This window comes from Oncorhynchus tshawytscha, linkage group LG25 (genome assembly GCF_018296145.1).
Source record: "Oncorhynchus tshawytscha isolate Ot180627B linkage group LG25, Otsh_v2.0, whole genome shotgun sequence".
Lineage (NCBI taxonomy): Eukaryota > Metazoa > Chordata > Actinopteri > Salmoniformes > Salmonidae > Oncorhynchus > Oncorhynchus tshawytscha.
In genome coordinates, this window is record NC_056453.1 from 21,440,206 (window position 1) to 21,459,676 (window position 19,471).

Below are 19,471 nucleotides of genomic sequence, written 5' to 3' on the forward strand. Positions count from 1 at the left end.
AAAGCATGATGTTTCCACCCCCATGCTTCACAGTAGGTATGGTGTTCTTTGGATGCAACTCAGCATTCTTCGTCCTCCAAACACGACGAGTTGAGTTTTTGCCAAAAAGGTATATTTTGCTTTCATCTGACCATATGACATTCTCCCAATCTGGATCATCCAAATGCTCTCTAGCAAACTTCAGACGGGCCTGGACATGTACTGGCTTAAGCAGGAGGACACGTCTGGCACTGCAGGATTTGAGTCCCTGGCAGCGTAGTGTGTTACTGATGGTTTGCTTTGTTACTTTGGTCCCAGCTCTCTGCAGGTCATTCACTAGGTCCCCCCGTGTGGTTCTGGGATTTTTGCTCACCGTTCTTGTGATCATTTTGACCCCACGGGTGAGATCTTGCGTGGAGCCCCAGATCGAGAGAGATTATCAGTGGTGTATGTCTTCCATTTCCTAATAATTGCTCCCACAGTTGATTTCTTCAAACCAAGCTGCTTACCTATTGTAGATTCAGTCTTCCCAGCCTGGTGCAGGTCTACAATTTTGTTTCTGGTGTCCTTTGACAGCTCTTTGGTCTTGGCCATAGTGGAGTTTGGAGTGTGACTGTTTGAGGTTGTGGACAGGTGTCTTTTATACTGATAACAAGTTCAAACAGGTGCCATTAATACAGGTAACGAGTGGAGGACAGAGGAGCCTCTTAAAGAAGAAGTTACAGGTCTGTGAGAGCCAGAAATCTTGATTGTTTGTAGGTGACCAAATACTTATTTTCCACCATAATTTGCAAATAAATTCATTAAAAATCCTACAATGTGATTTTCTGGATTTTTTTTCTCATTTTGTCTGTCATAGTTGAAGTGTACCTATGATGAAAATTACAGGCCTCTCATCTTTTTAAGTGGGAGAACTTGCACAATTGGTGGCTGACTAAATACTTTTTTGCCCCACTGTATACACAGTAACGAAACCGATTTCCAGTTTCCAATGCTGACATGTTCAACAGGATACTACGTTCTTATCAACAAGAACACAGAAGTATCCTGAAGACGGTCTTCAAAGTATTTTATGTGTCGGCCGCTAAGTAGCAACAACTCCCAGGTGGCCTGAGCTTCTGGCAAGGCTGATCGAGTTTTGATGACACCCACTCTTCATGTTTTACCACTTACCACTTTACCACACAAACACACACACACAATCTCACACACACCTACACGCACACGCACACGTGCACACACACACACACACACACACACACACACACACACACACACACACACACACACACACACAAACACAAACACAAACACACAAACACAAACACAAACACAAACACACCACCTCCGTAGAACTGTAAAAACCAAGTAAACACCCTTCCTCATCTCATCACTTAAATGTAGGACAAAGTTTCCCCTCAGTGCTGATATATGGTCAGTTTTGCGTTTCACCTCCACATGTTTATGGCTGTAGACCTGTGGAACAATAAGCTGATCCAAATCTGTGCCTAGCAACAATGTCTACCTCAAGCCTTCGCTGAGGTGTCTGCCTGGCCATTTTGGATCACACACTTGTATCAGTATAAACAAGTAGAGTAGGGCATGTGAGGATGGCAGGGCTGTTTATGGTCTGTCCTGTGTCCAGCTGCCACCTCTACCCACACTTCTCTGATTCAAATGGTGTGGCATGAGACGTTGACAAGGCTGGTACTTATACAAACCACCTGCTGTGCACAGCTCTAGGTGTCTTGAACCAAATTTGACTTTTTTTCACCCACAAACTAGGTTCAATGCCTGATCGATATTGTGATCTATCTTGTGACAAGGAGCATTGTGACATCAGCAATTTGAAGCAAACTGATCCGGCTTCCCAATCTGGTTTAAACCGGGATGGATGAAGGGATAGTATCAGGCTTAGGCCTACTTCTTTTTCTTTCTCTCTCATCTTTCTCATCTCTCCCTCTCTAGCTTTCTTTCTTCTGTTGCCTTTGCATAAGCTCATACTCTATCTTCCAATCCATCTATTTGGGTCTGTTTTCTCCTTCTTTTCTCACAGGCTATCCCTGAATCCCTCCGTACTACCTCCCCTCTCCGTCCCAAGATAAACAACCCAGTGCTGAAGCATGCCAGCTATTTGTCCAAAAAAAGCCCACAGATTTTGGACACTGTTCAGATATATGGGTCCCCACAGGGAGGCAAGATTACAAATGTAATCCTTTTTATTTTTCTCTCTGTCTCCCTTTGTCTGACTAGCTCTTTCGTTCCCTCACTCTCTCAGATGAGGTTTAAGTCAATCATTCAAAGGGCCCTGTGGACTCACAATTTGGGTAATTATCACACCCAGTACTGTAATACTGGCACCCTTACATTTGACCTGCACACCCTCTCCATAGCCCAGCAGTTGTACACTATCAAGTCCCCCTCTCCCTCATTGTTTAACAATCACTGACATGTTTCTATGACTGGCCAGGGGTTTCAACACTCTCCCTAAATGATCATAAGGGGAACACCTCTGGTTCTCAGGCTTCAAAGCTATGGCTAAACTTCAGTATAGTCCCACAGGAGCTCACACACATAAGCACGCACAGACACACACAGTCACCCACACACACTTTAACAACACAGTTGGCGGTAACACACTACATTCTCTTTTAGGTTTAGATAATTGTCTTGATTGTTGTTGTTTTTTTTGGTGGTCTTTGGTAGTTGTCTTGACATTAAACACTCTCTGTCTGTCTGCATCTCTTTACCATCTGTCTGCCTCTCTATCCTCTCTCCCTCCTTGTGTTACAGCCCATCAGCACTGTGTATCAGCTGTGCGACAGTGTGCGATGACAGCAACCTCCGTCAGCCATGCACAGTAACCAGCCGGCGAGGCGAGCTACTGTCAGACCACAGCATCCTACAAACATGAACACGCACACACGCACACAATCACACACACACACACACACACAAACATGGTATCCCGTGTTTAGACTGGGCCACCATTCCTATATAGAGATACAGATAACTGTTTGGCTTCCTGAGCATGTTGAGGGTGTAATTACACAATAACCAGAGCAACAACAACCGAGAGAGAGAGAGAGAGAGAAGAGAGATAAAGAGCGAGAGAGAGGTTGAGGTCAAGAACCAAAGAGAGACAAACGTGCCTCACAGGTTTTCATTTTTAGTGGACTGACTGTGTGTTTTGTTTTTGGGTTGTTTGGTAGGGGGAGGTGTGTACATGGCTGTGTGTATGTCTGGTTCATAGTATAAGCCCATGTTGTCTCCTGTTGTCTCCTGAGTTTTGTGTTTGGAAGTGTAAATGTGCCAATCTTTTCCAAACCTTTGCTTGTGATTTGTGTCATTGTAATTGGAGAGAAGAACAGTTTGGATATTCTTACATTCTTCAAGGGGCCAGTAAAATGTGATGAGTATATCACAGACAGAACAGGGATGTCTTTCCAGGAAATGACTTTCACACAGTATAGAAGGTCTGCCAGCTATGTTGAAACCCTTTTACCAAACGCCTCCTCACATTTTTTGTTAAATATAATGATTTACTTCAGATTTTAGCAGGATGCTTATCTTACTGTTCTGTCATACTTTCCAGGTCTATACCCAAACAGTTTGAACTTCTAATTTTAAAAATTAACCTCTCCAGAAATAAGTCTCTCACTGTTGCCGCCTGCTATCGACCCCCCTCCGCTCCCAGCAGTGCCCTGGACACCATTTGTGAATTGATCGCCCCCCATCTAGCTTCAGAGTTCGTTCTGTTAGGTGACCTAAACTGGGATATGCTTAACACCCCGGCAGTCCTACAATCTAAGCTAGATGCCCTCAATCTCACACAAATCATCAAGGAACCCACCAGGTACAACCCTAAATCCATAAACATGGGCACCCTCATAGACATTATCCTGACCAACTTGCCCTCCAAATACACCTCCGCTGTTTTCAATCAGGATCTCAGCGATCACTGCCTCATTGCCTGTATCCGCTATGGGTCCGCGGTCAAACGACCACCCCTCGTCACTGTCAAACGCTCCCTAAAAAAATTCTGCGAGCAGGCCTTTCTAATCGTCCTGGCCCGGGTATCCTGGTAGGATATTGACCTCATCCCGTCAGTCGAGGATGCTTGGTCATTTTTTAAAAGTAATTTCCTCACCATCTTAGATAAGCATGCCCCGTTCAAAAAATGCAGAACTAAGAACAGATATAGCCCTTGGTTCACTCCAGACCTGACTGCCCTTGACCAGCACAAAAACATCCTGTGGCAGACTGCCATAGCATTGAATAGTCCCCACAATATGCAACTCTTCAGGGAAGTCCGGAACCAATACACGCAGTCAGTCAGGAAAGCAAAGGCTATCTTTTTCAAGCAGAAATTCGCATCCTGAAGCTCTAACTCCAAAAAGTTTTGGGACACTGTAAAGTCCATGGAGAACAAGAGCACCTCCTCCCAGCTACCCACTGCGCTGAGGCTAGGTAACACGGGCACCACTGGTAAATCCATGATAATCGAAAATTTCAATAAGCATTTCTCAACGGCTGGCCATGCCTTCCTCCTGGCTACTCCAACCCCGGCCAACAGCTTCTGACGACTGCCTCGCCTGGTTCGCCAACTACTTTGCAGACAGAGTTCAGTGTGTCAAATCGGAGGGCATGTTGTCCGGACCTCTGGCGGTCTCTATGGGGGTACCACAGGGTTCAATTCTCGGGCCGACTCTTTTCTTTGTATATATCAATGATGTAGCTCTTGCTGCGGGCGATTCCCTGATCCACCTCTACGCAGACGACACCATTCTGTATACTTCTGGCCCTTCCTTGGACACTGTGCTAACTAACCTCCAAACGAGCTTCAATGCCATGCAACACTCCTTCCGTGGCCTCCAACTGCTCTTAAACGCTAGTAAAACCAAATGCATGCTTTTCAACCGTTCGCTGCCCGCACACGCCGACTAGCATTACCACCCTGTACGGTTCCGAACTAGTATATGTGGACAACTATAAATACCTAGGTGTCTGGCTAGACTGTAAACTCTCCTTCCAGACTCATATTAAACATCTCCAATCCAAAATGAAATCTAGAATCGGCTTTCTATGTCATCTACAAAATAGCTTCCAACACTCTACTCAGCAAATTGGATGCAGTCTATCACAGTGCCATCCGTTTTGTTACCAAATCACCTTATACCACACACCACTGCGACCTGTAGGCTCTAGTCGGCTGGCCCTCGCTACATATTCGTCGCCAGACCCACTGGCTCCAGGTCATCTATAAGTCTATGCTAGGTAAAGCTACGCCTTATCTCAGTTCACTGGTCACGATAACAACACCCACCCGTAGCACACGTTCCAGCAGGTATATCTCACTGATCATCCCCAAAGCCAATACCTCATTTGGCCACCTTTCCTTCCAGTTCTCTGCTGCCAGTGACTGGAACGAATTGCAAAAATCGCTAAAGTTGGAGACTTTTATTTCCCTCACCAACTTTAAACATCAACTATCTGAGCAGCTGTACATAGCCCATCTGTAAATAGCCCACCCAATCTACCTACCTCATCCCCATACTTTTTAAATTTTATTTACTTTTCTGCTCTTTTGCACACCAGTATATCTACTTGCACATCATCATCTGCTCATTTATCACTCCAGTGTTAATCTGCTAAATTGTAATTATTCGCTCCTATCGCCTATTTATTGCCTAACTCCTCATGCCTTTTGCACACACTGTATGTAGACTTTCTTTTCTCTACTGTGTCATTGACTTGTTTGTGCTATTGGCTTGTTTATTGTTTACTCCATGTGTAACTCTGTGTTGTTGTCTGTGTCACACTGCTTTGCTTTATCTTGGCCAGGTCGCAGTTGCAAATGAGAACTTGTTCTCAACTAGCCTACCTGGTTAAAAAAAGGTTAAATAAAAATTTTAAAAATTAAAACTGTATAATTTAAAATGTTCAGGTAATAAGCAGCCTCACAAATGTATATGTAATGGTTTGAAAGAAAGTGGCGCTGCAAATGGTCCAGCAACAGTTTGCTAATAACATAGACACACCGTTTGTGGGAGATCTTGGACTGGGTCTACTACAATTAAGTTCCATGATGAGACTATCTTTTAAATTGCAATTTACACCACAAATGTAACTTAACTTAGTTAAATTCAAATTATACCGCTAACCAATATCTTCCTAGCTTTATTGCAGTGAATGCTTAATTGTGAAAACAACTGTTTTCAATTACTCATCTAGAGCTGCAATGAGGTTCCATGTTGAGGTCCAAACTAATTTGACAACTAAAATAACAGCAACTACTGTGTTTTTCAGCCATCTGAGGGAGGGAGAAGTCTGGAGGGACCACAGGTATAGTGCATCTTCTCCAGGAGTATGGCACAGGGTTTGATATGTTCTGGAGTGACTTACTGCAGTCGCAGTGAAATCTTAGTGGCCAGATGAAAAATCCCCAAATTCTTGTTTTCATTAAGTCTGTTTCCTGACCTACTCTTTCCCTTCCTATACTGCCAATGGGCTTAGCGGAGGAAAGGTTTGTGTGTGTTTGTGTGTGTAATTGCGTGTGTGTGCAAGTGTGTGCGTATTTATATGTTTACATTCACATCATGAAAGAAACTTCTGTATATCAACTTTCTGTTTTTCTAGTCTCTGAACAGCAGGGACATCAACAGTTAACATGTTGGGTCATTTTCTCCTTCTTTTGTTTTCCCAGAAAGCAAATATTTATGTAATGGAGCAGTCAGAGCAGCCAAAGCATAGACCCAGAGACCCTTGGCCATGCAGCCGCGGTATTTGAGCTCTATTAGGAGCTGAGAGCAGAGCTGGATTTGGTTACTATAAATCCCAGATGTTGCCTTCAGAAGGGAAGGTGGGAAGTGGAGGGGATGTACAGGAGAGGCCTGTATCCCTGGTACCCAGTCTATATCCCCGAGTCCAATGATCTGCTGTGGAACCTCTCTGGGTGGATGGTGCCTGTACGCACAGATCTAGGATCAGTTTACCTTCCTCAAATCCTTACCTTGGATTAGGGCCAAACAAGCTACACGGGCTACTATTGAATATCACAGTCTTGGTTTCATTTTAAAACCCTCATCCGCCCATTTATCTCTATGTACCCAAGCCCAAGGACAATCGCATGTGGCTTTTTCTCAGGTCAGGGTGCGACTTTGATTAGCTTCCTCTGGGGAACAAGACCCCTGTAGGCACACGGTTCCTCTAGCAACGCAGTAGTGAGGTAGGGATGGAGGTGTAGCTGTTGGTATTTGTTTGGACTGTGTCCCTGTTTCCGTGAATTCTAACCTGGAAGGAAATGTGGCGGGGACCAGAGACAATGGGCTATTATAAGGTCCAGCTATATGCTCAAGACTAAAACAGGAAAACGGACTGAAACACACACACACCCACACTCTCTCTCTCTCAAAAGACCCACACACTCACAAACAGAAATCGTCTGACACATGCCTCACAGTCTCCAAATAGCTTTGGATCTCTCCCACAATAGATCTTTCATCCTTTCGTACCCATCCTAAACAAATGGATCATCCCAGCCCCAACCCTCCTCTATTTGTTGTAAAGGTGACGTGTCTGAGTTCACAGGACTATGCTGAGACTTTAGGTCCCAGTTATCAGGGATCTTATGGAAAAAGCCAGTGTTGTCCTCTAAGCCTGTATCTGTCCATGTGATAACAGAGAGAAGGGGAGCTTTGCTACATAAACTGTATGTGTTTATTTAGTTTGAGCCGTATATCCGAGGAGCAGGGGACAGGAGGGGTCAAGAGTGTGTGTCTGTGTCGGAGTGGAGCAGTGTGTGTGTAGCAGACACATAAAGGCTCAGCCTCTCAGGCCAGTGGTCCACAGAATTTTTTTATTTTTTATTTAACTTAGGCAAGTTAGTTAAGAACAAGTTCTTATTTACAATGACGGCCTACCTCATTGAAAACACTGGACCAATTGTGCACCGCCCTATGGGACTCCCAATCACAACCAAATGTGATTCTGCCTGGATTCAAACCAGGGACTGTAGTGTTGACTGCAGTGGCACCTTAGACTGCTTCGCCACTCAGTAGCCCAAAAGTCGTGATCACAGACATTCCTTATAGCATGCACAGTGCGGCACGCACACACACACACACACACACACACACACACACACACACCAGGCACACTCTTGACTCCTCCCTGCGTGTAAAGGACATGCAACATACTGAAATGTAATGTGTGTGTTTGTACGTCAGTCAACATGTGGATAACACTCTCTCCCATTCTGTTTTGGAGACAGTGTCTGTGTGTGTTTGTATTCACCTCAGGGTAATTAGTACTCAACATGTGGTGAAGAGTGGCATCTTAACAGTAGAGTGTGTGTTTGTGACAGTGGGCATGTAAGTGGAAAAAGAGGCATGCGGTCACCCATTCTGTGGTGGGGGTAGAGATTGGTCATTTTTCTATAAAAAAATGAGGGCACTAAAAGGTTCTTGCTCTCCAGAATTATAGAAACAACCAACAGAAGTTTTGTTGCTATGAGAAACAAACAGCTGGACTTGTTATCTTCCTCCAATGGGGCCTTGTGGTCTGAGCTTTTCTGTGCTGGTTGGTATGTGCTGCTGTTCACTTTTCTATGCTGGTCTCTGAAGTGGACCGTTCGGGTCTTTGCATCTGGTCTGTCAATTATGTGAAGATCCATGCTGGTCTTTGCTATTCTAACTAGTCCTCTCTGGTATCTGTACTGGTCTGTGCTGGTATCTCTTCTACTCTGTACTGGTCTTTGTATTGGTGTATTCTCAGAAAGACAGATGGTGGTGTAGGGATGATGCCAGGCCAGGGAGGCAGACAGAGACAGAGACAGGGCCTGATGTGGACTGACCTTGAGAGGAGACTGTGGTAGTCCTACTACTGTGCTGTGACAGCCAGTCTCTGCATGGCTCTCTGCCCAGACCTTCTACCCAGGCCTAGCCACCACTGGGTAGCATTCCTTACTTACCCTGAGGCCAGGTCCAGAGAGAGAATCTGCATCTCAAATGGTACCCTGTTCCCTATATAGTGCACTACTTTTGACCAGGGCCTTATATAGGGAATAGGGTGCCATTTGGGACAGAAACAGAGTGAGGCACAGGAGGCCTCCTTATATAGAGACCCAACTCTCTCCCCTCTCCACAGAGACACTGGTTTAACTGCATGTAAAATCCACATTGACCCTGCTGAGAGGTTTAAACACATTTTTTTAATGTCTTAAGTAATTTTAAATGTCTTGATAGTGCTTACTTACCATAAATGTTATTTTCAACAGCTGTTTATAGATCGCATCTACTCTCCTAAAACAGCCACTCAAAGCACTGCTTGTTACTGTATACACAGATCTGCCACATGACCACACAAATGAACGGCAAAAATGCTATGAAAACACACGCAGGGAGGAAAGCACACATGCATGCACACACAGACATGAAAGGAAGGAATGTTACATCTTAGGTTTGATTTATGATATACAGGGCAGTTTGGAACTAATTCAATGTAATGCTGAGATTGCAGGAGGGACTCCAACCTGTTATACACTTACCATTCCTTGAGGAACTTTAGTTTGAGTGTGTATGTGCAAGTGTGTGAGATTTTGTGTTTGTGTATGTGTGTATGGTATCTTCATTGGGAGCTGCTGGCATGGGGACAGTCAGACGGTGGATATGGAACTTGGCTTGGTGCTAAAGCCTGACTATAACTGAGGAGCCACGTATGCAGGGCCTTTACTGCCCAGCTAAAGACGATTCTGCCCCTGCCCTCCTCCCCTCTCTCACATACAAACACACACACACGCACGCACACACACACGTACACACACAAAAGAAGACAATGGCGCCCGGGGGGGATAGCTGTCGCCTTCGGACTCCTGACCAATTCTGCTATTTTGTGTTTTTTTTTACGTTGAGCCTCACTTTAAAAAAATAATAATATCGCCTATGACAGAAAACAGCTTCTGGACATCAGAACAGTGATCACGAACCTCGATTTGGATGAAGATTTATACAACGATTCGGCAGCTGTGGATGTACTGCTCATTGGGTAACCTTGAGCCACAGGACTGTTTTGGTAGCACAGACTGGAATATGTTCTGGTATTCATCCGATAACATTGAGGAGTTTACCACATCAGTCACCAGCTTTATTGATAAGTGCATCGATGAAGTCGTCCCCACAGTGACCTATGTACAGTACTTATCGCAACCAGAAAACATGGATTACAAGCAACATCCGCACTGAGCTAAAGGCTAGAGCTGCCACTTTCAAGGAGCAGGACACTAATTCGGACGCTTATAAGAAATCCCGCCACGACCCCATCAAACAGTCAAAATGTCAATACAGGACTATGGCAGGGATGTGGCAGGAATTGCAAACTATCGAGGGTTAGAAAGGGAAAACCCAGCTGCGAGCTGCCCAGTGACAGAGGCCTACCAGACGAGATAAATTCCTTCTATGCTCGCTTTGAGGCAAGCAAAACTGAACCATTAATTAGAGCACCAGATGTTCCGGACTACTGTATAATCTCCCTATAAATAGCCAATGTGAGTAAGACCTTTATACAGGTTAACATTCACAAGGTCGTGGGGCCAGATGGATTAGCAGGACGCATACTCAGAGCATACGCTGACCGTCAGGCAAGTGTCTTCACTGACATGTTCAACCTCTTCCTGACCCAGTCTGTAATACCTACATGTTTCAAGCAGACCACCATAATACCTGTGCCCAAGAACATGTCTAAATGACTGTTGCCCCGTAGCACTCACATCTGTATCCATGAAATGCCTTGAAAGACTGGTCATGGCTCAGATCAACACCATCATCTCCGACATCCTGGACCCACTCCAATTTGCATACCGCCCCAAAGATCCACAGATGATGCAGTCTCTATTGCACTCCACACTGTCCTCTCCCACCTGGACAAGAGAAACACCTATGTGAGAATGCTGTTCATTGACCACAGCTCAGTGTTCCACACCATAGTGCCATCCAAGCTCATCACTAAGTTCAGGACCCTGGGCTTGAACACATCCCTCTGCAACTGGATCCTGGACTTTCTGACGGGCCGCCCCCAGGTGGTGAGGGTAGGCAACAACACATCCACCAAGCTCAACACAGGGGCCCCCCAGGGGTTCGTGCTTAGTCCCCTCATATACTCCCTGTTCACCCACAACTACGTGGCAGCGCATGACTCCAACAACATCATTAAGTTTGCTGACGGAGCTTCCCAAGTAGCGCAGTGGTCTAAGGCACTAGTACTAGCTGTGCCACTAGAGATTCTGGGTTCAAATCCAGGCTCTGTCACAGCCGGCCGCGACTGGGAGACCCATGGGGCAGTGCACAATTGGCCCAGCGTCGTACGGGTTAGGGGAGGGTTTGGCCGGCAGGGATGTCCTTGTACCATCGCACACTAGTGACTCCTGTGGCAGGCTCGGTGCAGTGCACACTGACACGGTCGCCAGGTGTACGGTGTTTCCTCCAACACATTGGTGTGGCTGGCTTCCGGGTTAAGTGGGCATTCTCAAGAAGTAGTGCGGCTTGGTTGGGTTGTAATTCAGAGGACACACGGCTCTCGACCTTTGCCTCTTCCGTGTCCATACGGGAGTTGCAGCGATGAGACAAGACAAGACTACCAATTGGATACCACGAAATTGGGGAGATAAAGAGGTCCAAAAAAATAATAATGATAAATAAATTAAAGTTTGCTGATTTATTTATCATTATTTATTTTTTTGACCTCTTTATCTCCCCAATTTCGTGGTATCCAATTGGTAGTTACAACCTGATCACCCACGATGACGAGACAGCCTAGATTGTGCAAAGCTGTCAAAGGCAAAGAGTGGCTACTTTGAAGAATCTCAAATATAAAATACTGTATATTTTGAATTGTCTAATACTTCTTTGGTTACTATATGATTCCATATGTGTTATTTCATAGTTTTGATGTCGTCGCTATTATTTGACAATGTAGAAAATAGTACAAATAAAGAAAAACCCTGGAATGGGTAGGTGTGTCCAAACTTTTGACTGGTACTGTATGTATAGTTGAAGTCAGAAGTTTACATACACTTAGGATGGAGTCATTAAAACTTGTTTTTCAACCACTCCACAAATTTCTTGTTAACAAACTATAGTTTTGGCAAGTCGGTTAGGACATCTACTCTGTGCATTTTTCCAACAATTGTTTATAGACAGATTATTTCACTTATAATTCACTGTATCACAATTCCAGTGGGTCAGAAGTTTACATAAACTAAGTTGACTGTGCCTTTAAACAGCTTGGAAAAATCCAGAAAATGAAGTCATGGCTTTAGAAACTTCTGATAGGCTAATTGACATCATTTGAGTCAATTGGAGGTGTACCTGTGGATGTATTTCAAGGCCTACCTTCAAACTCAGTGCCTCTTTGCTTGACATCATGGAAAAGACTTGTAGACCTCCACAAGTCTGGTTCATCCAAGGGAGAACTTTCCAAACGCCTGAAGGTACCATGTTCATCTGTACAAACAGTAGTACGCAAGTATAAACACCATGGGACCACGCAGCCATCATACCGCTCAGGAAGGAGACGCATTCTGTCTCCTAGAGATAAATGTACTTTGGTGCGAAAAGTGCAAATCAATCCCAGAACAACAGCAAAGGACCTTGTGAAGATGCTGGAGGAAACGGGTACAAAAGTATCTATATCCACAGTAAAACGAGTCCTATATCGACATAACCTGAAAGGCCGCTCAGAAAGGAAGAAGCCACTGCTCCAAAACCGTCATAAAAAAGCCAGACTATGGTTTGCAACTGCACATGGGGACAAAGATCGTACTTTTTGGAGAAATGTCCTCTGGTCTGATGAAACAAAAATAGAACTGTTTGGTCATAATGACCATCGTTATGCTTGGAGGAAAAAGAGGGAAGCTTGCAAGTCAAAGAACACCATCTCAACGCAAGGAGGCCTACAAACCTGACTTAGTTACACCAGCTCTGTCAGGAGGAATGGGCCAAAATATTCACCCAACTTATTGTGGGAAGCTTGTGGAAGGCTACCTGAAACATTTGACCCAAGTTAAATAATTTAAAGGCAATGCTACCAAATACTAATTGAGTGTATGTAAACTTCTGACCCACTGGGAATGTGATGAAAGAAATAAAAGCTTAAATAAATCATTCTCTCTACTATTATTCTGACATTTCACATTCTTAAAATAAAGTGGTGATCCTAACTGACCTAAGACAGGGAATTTTTACAAGGACTAAATATCAGGAATTGTGAAAAACTGAGCTTAAATGTATTTGGCTAAGGTGTATATAAACTTTCGACTTCAACTGTACATACACTATATATATAAGTATGTGGACACCCCTTCAAATTAGTGGATTCCGCTATTTCAGCCACACCTGTTGCTGACAGGTGATAAAATCGAGCACACCGCCATGCAATCTCCATAGACAAACATTGGCAGTAGAATGGCCTTACAGAAGAGCTCACTGACTTTCAACATGGCACCGTCATAGTATGCCACCTTTCCAACAAGTCAGTTCATCAAATCTCTGCCCTGCTAGAGCTGCCCCGGTCAACTGTAAGTACTACTTTTGTGAAGTGGAAACATCTAGGAGCAACAACGGCTCAGCCATGAAGTGGTGGGCCACAAAAGCTTACAAAACGGGACAGAGTGCTTAAAAATCGCCTGTCCTCGGTTGCAACACTTACTACTGAGCTCCAAACTGGAAGCAACGTCAGCACAAGAACTGTTTGTCAGGACCTTCATGAAATGGGTTTCCATGGCCGAGCAGTTGCACACAAGCCTAAGATCACCATGCGCAATGCCAAGCGTTGTCTGGAGTGGTGTAAAGCTCGCCGCCATTGGACTCTGGAGCAGTGGAAACGCGTTCACTGGAGTGATGAATCAGGCTTCACTATATGGCAGTCCGACGGATGAATCTGTGTTAAGGTGAATGCCAAGAGAATGCTACCTGCCCCAATGCAAAGTGCCAACTGTAAAGTTTGGTGATGGAGGATTAATGATCTGGGGCTGTTTTTCATGGTTAGGGCTAGGCCCCTTAGTTCCAGTGAATGGAAATATTATTATAAATATTATTATATTCTTTACCTCTTTTTTGTGATATCCAATTAGCAGTTACGGTCTTGTCCTAATCGCTGCAACTTATATATGGAAACACGACCCTGCCAAGCTGCACTGCTTCTTGACACACTGCTCGCTTAACCCCAAAGACAGTCGCACCAATGTGTCGGAGGAAACACTGTCAAACTGGCGACCATGTCAGCGTGCATGTGCCCTGCCCACCACAAGAGTTGCTAGAGCTTGATGGGACAAGGACATCCCGGCCAGCCAAACCGTTCCCTAACCTGGACAACACGGCCAATTGTGCACTGTCTCATGGGTCTCCCGGTCGAGCCACTCAGGAGGCCAGTGAAGGGAAATCTTAATGCCACAGCATACAATTACATTCTAGACGTTTCTGTGCTTCCAACGTTGTGGCAATCGTTTGGGGAAGGCATTTTACTGTTTCTTCATGACAATGCCCCAGTACACAAAGTGAGGTACATACAAAAATTGTTTTGTCGAGATTGGTGTAGAATAACATAAATGTTGAAGTAATAATACTTCATCCTCTGAATTTGAATGATACTTATATTTTAATAGGAGTGTTTCGTCAATGAGATGCAGATGGAAATTGAGTCAAATGACTGATCATCCAATGGTTGGTTAGTCAGAATCCTTTTATTTATTGTGTCAAGTGGTCTTCCACCATGACATTGCATGGTCTAACCAAGAATATCTGGAAGTATTTACAATGTCTTATAATTAGATTGGTGGCTTTAGGCTGCTATGGAAAATACTCTCATCAAAATGTAATGACAGAGAGGGAGGACTACTCACTGAGCTGAACTTGAGCTTCCAAGTATCAGAGGGCACATTCAGCTCAAATACCTCCATGTTTCCAGAGGAAGAATAGGAGGAATAGGATTTATGAAAGTAGGACAACGTCATGTAGTATCTCTTATGAATTCCTTCACATTTGGACATATACCCTAAACCACCAAGTGGGTCACAATAGCAGAGGATGTGTACCGATATGTGGTTGCGTGTGTGTTACTACTGTTCCCCTACCCCCCTCTCCCGGAATATCACACCCAAACTATAAGAATGTAACCCAGCCTATTCTGCCCCCTCACTGGGTCGTTGCCCTGCCCTTTCTCACTTCAGGGTTAGTCATAAATGGTACCCTATTCCTTTTATAGTGCAGTACTTTTGACCAGGGCCCAAACGGCTCTGGTCAAAAGTACTGCACTATATAGAGGATAGGGTGTTATTTGTGATGCACTCCAGTCCCCTGTCTAAGGACCTCCAGAAGCCTGTTGATCCAGACACGCAGCGGACTGGCATTTCCTGTGGGCGGGGCCAGAGAGGCAGAGACATTCCTGGGCCAGGCACCTCCACTTCCTGTCTCTGTTCACACCCCGCAGAAAGACGTGTTTCCTGCCTCTCCCTCAACGCTCAATGACGCTCTGCAGAATCAGTATAGAAGACAGCTCAGACTGGCTGTAGGTGTAAAGCCTGCTCTAATCAAATGTATTAGGGTGAAAGGAAGTATTCATGATGGAGTGTTTCTCAATTACAGCACTGTAATTGTAAAGCCTGCTTCAGAGTTACAGGGCAGGAGGCACTTATATGTTAGCCATAGCCTTCACTGCTCAGGACTTCATTGGTCTTGCCTTTCTCTGACTCAATCATTGCTATCCAATAGCCTATATACTACTGTTTGTGGAAATGGTTTCACACTGTACATGATAGAGAAATGATGTCCATGGCATATCTCCCATGATGTATAGATGTACATCTAAACATACCTCCCATGCCAGTATGGTGTGTGATGGTGTGTCTCATGGGGGAGGTGTTATGTAATCTGGTGTGACTGTGCTGGACCTCCTGCTATGGGCAGCTGTCTGCACCAAAGGGTGGGTATGTATTCAACAGCTGGCCAGGGGGGGAGGGGGGGACAGAAGAGTACAGTAAGCCAGGGTCTCCCATTTCACATTTTATAATGATGAGAATGGAGAGAGGAAGGGTAGTGAGTGGGAGAGAAAGAAATTGTTAGATGAGGGCAGAATGACTATATCCAACATTAGGCATAGGATCCTATAAAATATTTTTGCCCTGCTAGAGACTGACTGGATCCAAAAGGTCCCTCATATAAAAGTTCCTATGCCTAAATAACGAGTATTTACCGCCTTAACCAGCACTCATGGTACAGTAAACAGAATGCTTCAACGGCTTATTGGTCTGGCATAATAGTGTATTTCTGTGTCCATAGCACCCTCTGCTGGTAAAGTTAGCTGTGAAGGAACAACTGACCATTTGAATGATGTAGCGTTAAGATTTCCCTTCACTGGAACTAAGGGGCCTCTTTACAGTTGGCACTATGCATTGGGGAAGGTAGCGTTTCCTGGCATCTGCCAAACCCAGATTTGTCCCTCTGACTGCCAGATGGTGAAACGTGATTCACTGTTTACAATTTTCCAGAGTCCAATGGTGGCAAGCTCCAGCCGATGCTTGGCATTGCGCACGGTGATCTTAGGCCTGTGTATGGCTGCTCGGCTCGCAACAAACAGTTATTGTGCTGACAGTGCTTCCAGAAGCAGTTTGGAACTCAGTAGTGAGTGTTGCAAACTAGGTCAGGCAAATGTTTACGTGCTATGCGCTTCAGCACTCGGCAGTCCAGTTCTGTGAGTTTGTGTGGTCTACCACTTTGCGGCTGAGCCGTTGTTGCTCCTAGACTTTCAACTTCATAATAACAGCACTTACAGTTGAACGGGGCAGCTCTAGCAGGACAGTGTCTTGACGAACTGAATTATTGGAAAGGTGGCATCCAATGACAGTGCTTTGTTGAAAGTCACTAAGCTTTTCACTAACGCCCATTCTACTGCCAATGTTTGTCCTTGATGTTATCGTCACAAATAATCCGGATAGGTATCAGTCTGGTGTTTTCTGTAATTACCTTAGTGATCACTGTTTTACAGCTTGTGTTCGTAATGGCTGCTCAGTGAAACAACCTGTCCTGATTTGTCATAGACGCTTGCTAAAAAACTTGAATGAGCAAGCCTTCCTTCATGACCTGGCCTCTGTAAATTGGTATAGAATCAGCTTGATCCCCTCTGTTGAAGACGCTTGGACATTCTTTTTAAAATATTTTCAGTGGTATAATACACCCCATAAAGATGAGAAAAAAACCAGGTTCAGCCCGTTTTGACAGTCATCTTGCAGAGTTACTCCAACTCAAGAATTCCATTTGGCGAAAGGCTCGGCACACACATACTCAGGCTGACTGGCTCTCGTTCAGGCAAATGAGAAATAAGTGCACTCAGGCTATCTGGAAGGCCAAAGTTAGTTACTTTAAGGAGCAGTTCTCTCTCTGTGGGTCTAACCCCAAAAAGTTCTGGAAAATGGTTAAAGACCTGGAGAATCAACCCTCGTCCTCACAGCTGCACATGTCCCATGATGTGGTTGTTACTGACAAGGTGCACATGGCTGAGCTCTTTAATCACCATTTCATTAAGTCAGGATTCCTATTTGACTCAGCCATCCCTCATTGCCCATCCAACATTTCCTCATCTCCCACCCCTTTTAATGCAACTAGCCCTGGTGCTCCTCCCTCTTTTTCCCCTGCCCTGCTACAAATTTTCACTGAGTCTGAGGTGCTAAAGGAGCTCCTTAAACTTGACCTCCCAAAAACATCTGGGTCAGATGGTTTAGATCCTTTAAGGTTGCAGCCCCTATCATTGCTAAGCCTGTCTCTCCTCTCTGGGGAGGTTCCCATTGCTTGGAAGGCAGCCACGCTGCATCCTTTATTTAATGGGGAGATCAAGCTGATCCTAACTGTTACAGGCCAATTTCTATTTTGCCCTGTTTATCAAGTGTTGGAAAAACTTGTCAATAATCAACTGACTGGCTTTCTTGATGTCTATCGTATTCTCTATTCTCAGAGAATGTAATGTCCATTTCTCTACCATAAGCCACCTCTAACATCATTTTAGAGAATCCTGCAGTACGTCCAACCGGCCTCACAACCGCAGACCACGTGTAACCATGCAAGCCCAGGACCTCCAAATCTGGTTTCTTCACCTGCGGGATCATCTGAGACCAGCTACCCTGGCAGCTGATGAAACTGAAGAGTATTTCTGTCTGTAATAAAGACCTTTTGTGGGGAAAAACTCATTCTGGTTGGCTGGGTCTGGCTCCCAAGTGGGTGGGCCTATGCCCTCCCAGGCCCAACCATGTTTGCACCCCTGCCCAGTCAAATTAAATAGGCCTTAATCTATGGATTTGATATATCTAAATTGACTGATTTCGTTAAATTAACTGTAATTCAGTCATATCGTTTAAATTGTTGCATGTTGCTTTTATATTTTTGTTTTTCCCATGTTCCTGACTTTCCCTGGTCCTTCTTTCCTCTGGCCTGTCTTCTGTTGGTTCACCTGCTCAAACCTTTTCTTTGTCCATCACTCCTTATTTCGTTTTCCTTGCTTCTCTCTTTCTTGATAGACCAAAAATAAGTTGAAGACAGCATCCAAGTAATTAAAGAAGACAACTATACTTGTACATTTGAAATATAGTTATAATCAGTTCAAATTAGAATTTCACCACTGTTGCAACCAAAATACTGTATCCCTGACAAGTTCAACAAAAAGGAACACAAACGCCTCGCAGACAGCAAACGAGCGGATTATTTGGGGGAGAAAATTAGCAAGAAATTGCGCCACTCTCAGGGTTTAGTCAATACTGCAGCGCAAAAAAGTACATCTACAATCAATGCCTCTAAATAATATGGGAAGGGCGGGGGGCCTCTAAACGTTTCAGTTAGAATACCAAATCCATTAAATTAAAACATTTTTGTGGCAGACATTTTTGAAATACGACGTCATTACAAATACAGCCCTTAACAGCACACACTCCATACTTGATCAACCCATTCATTAAAACTGGTATTTTATTTGACGAAGGAATTATTGTCTAACGGTAATGATGCTGTATGAAACTAACTCCACAGTTGTCTAATTGAAGGACAAAAATCTCCCTCACCCCCACCAGAGAGAGCTTGCTGCTGGCGAGACATTCGATTCATAGCTGCAAAATGGCCGACCGTCAACCAACTGACTTTCCAGCGCTTTAAAAACGAATTCTTCTGCACATTAGCTAGGTTTACATTATCATAGTACTTACTTAGAAATCAAGAGCACCAACAAGTATATTTCTTTGTTGGCCACATAACGTTACTTCATTATTCGTTTAGGGGCTGTTGATTTTCAAGTAGCCTCGAATGACAAAAAAAAACCGAGGATTTCGCACTGAAGCACTTTAGCCACAGATGAAAGAGGAAATAATCTTAGCTTTAGTTAGCTAGCTCTATTTCATATGTGATTCCTGAGGTGAGTATATCTTCGTCACTATTTGTAAAGTTGTTGGTTAACTGCATGCATA

At 44.4% G+C, this 19,471-nt stretch overlaps 1 protein-coding gene across 1 annotated transcript in view; it reads left to right on the top strand.

Moving 5' to 3' along the window:
* The first annotated feature begins 19,013 nt into the window (after positions 1-19,013).
* Positions 19,014-19,471, top strand: part of tnrc6ba (trinucleotide repeat containing adaptor 6Ba) — a 43,546-nt gene continuing 43,088 nt past the window's right edge. Inside the window, 1 exon segment of the mRNA XM_042306308.1 lies at positions 19,014-19,419. The gene's annotated coding sequence lies outside the window, so the exon portion shown is untranslated.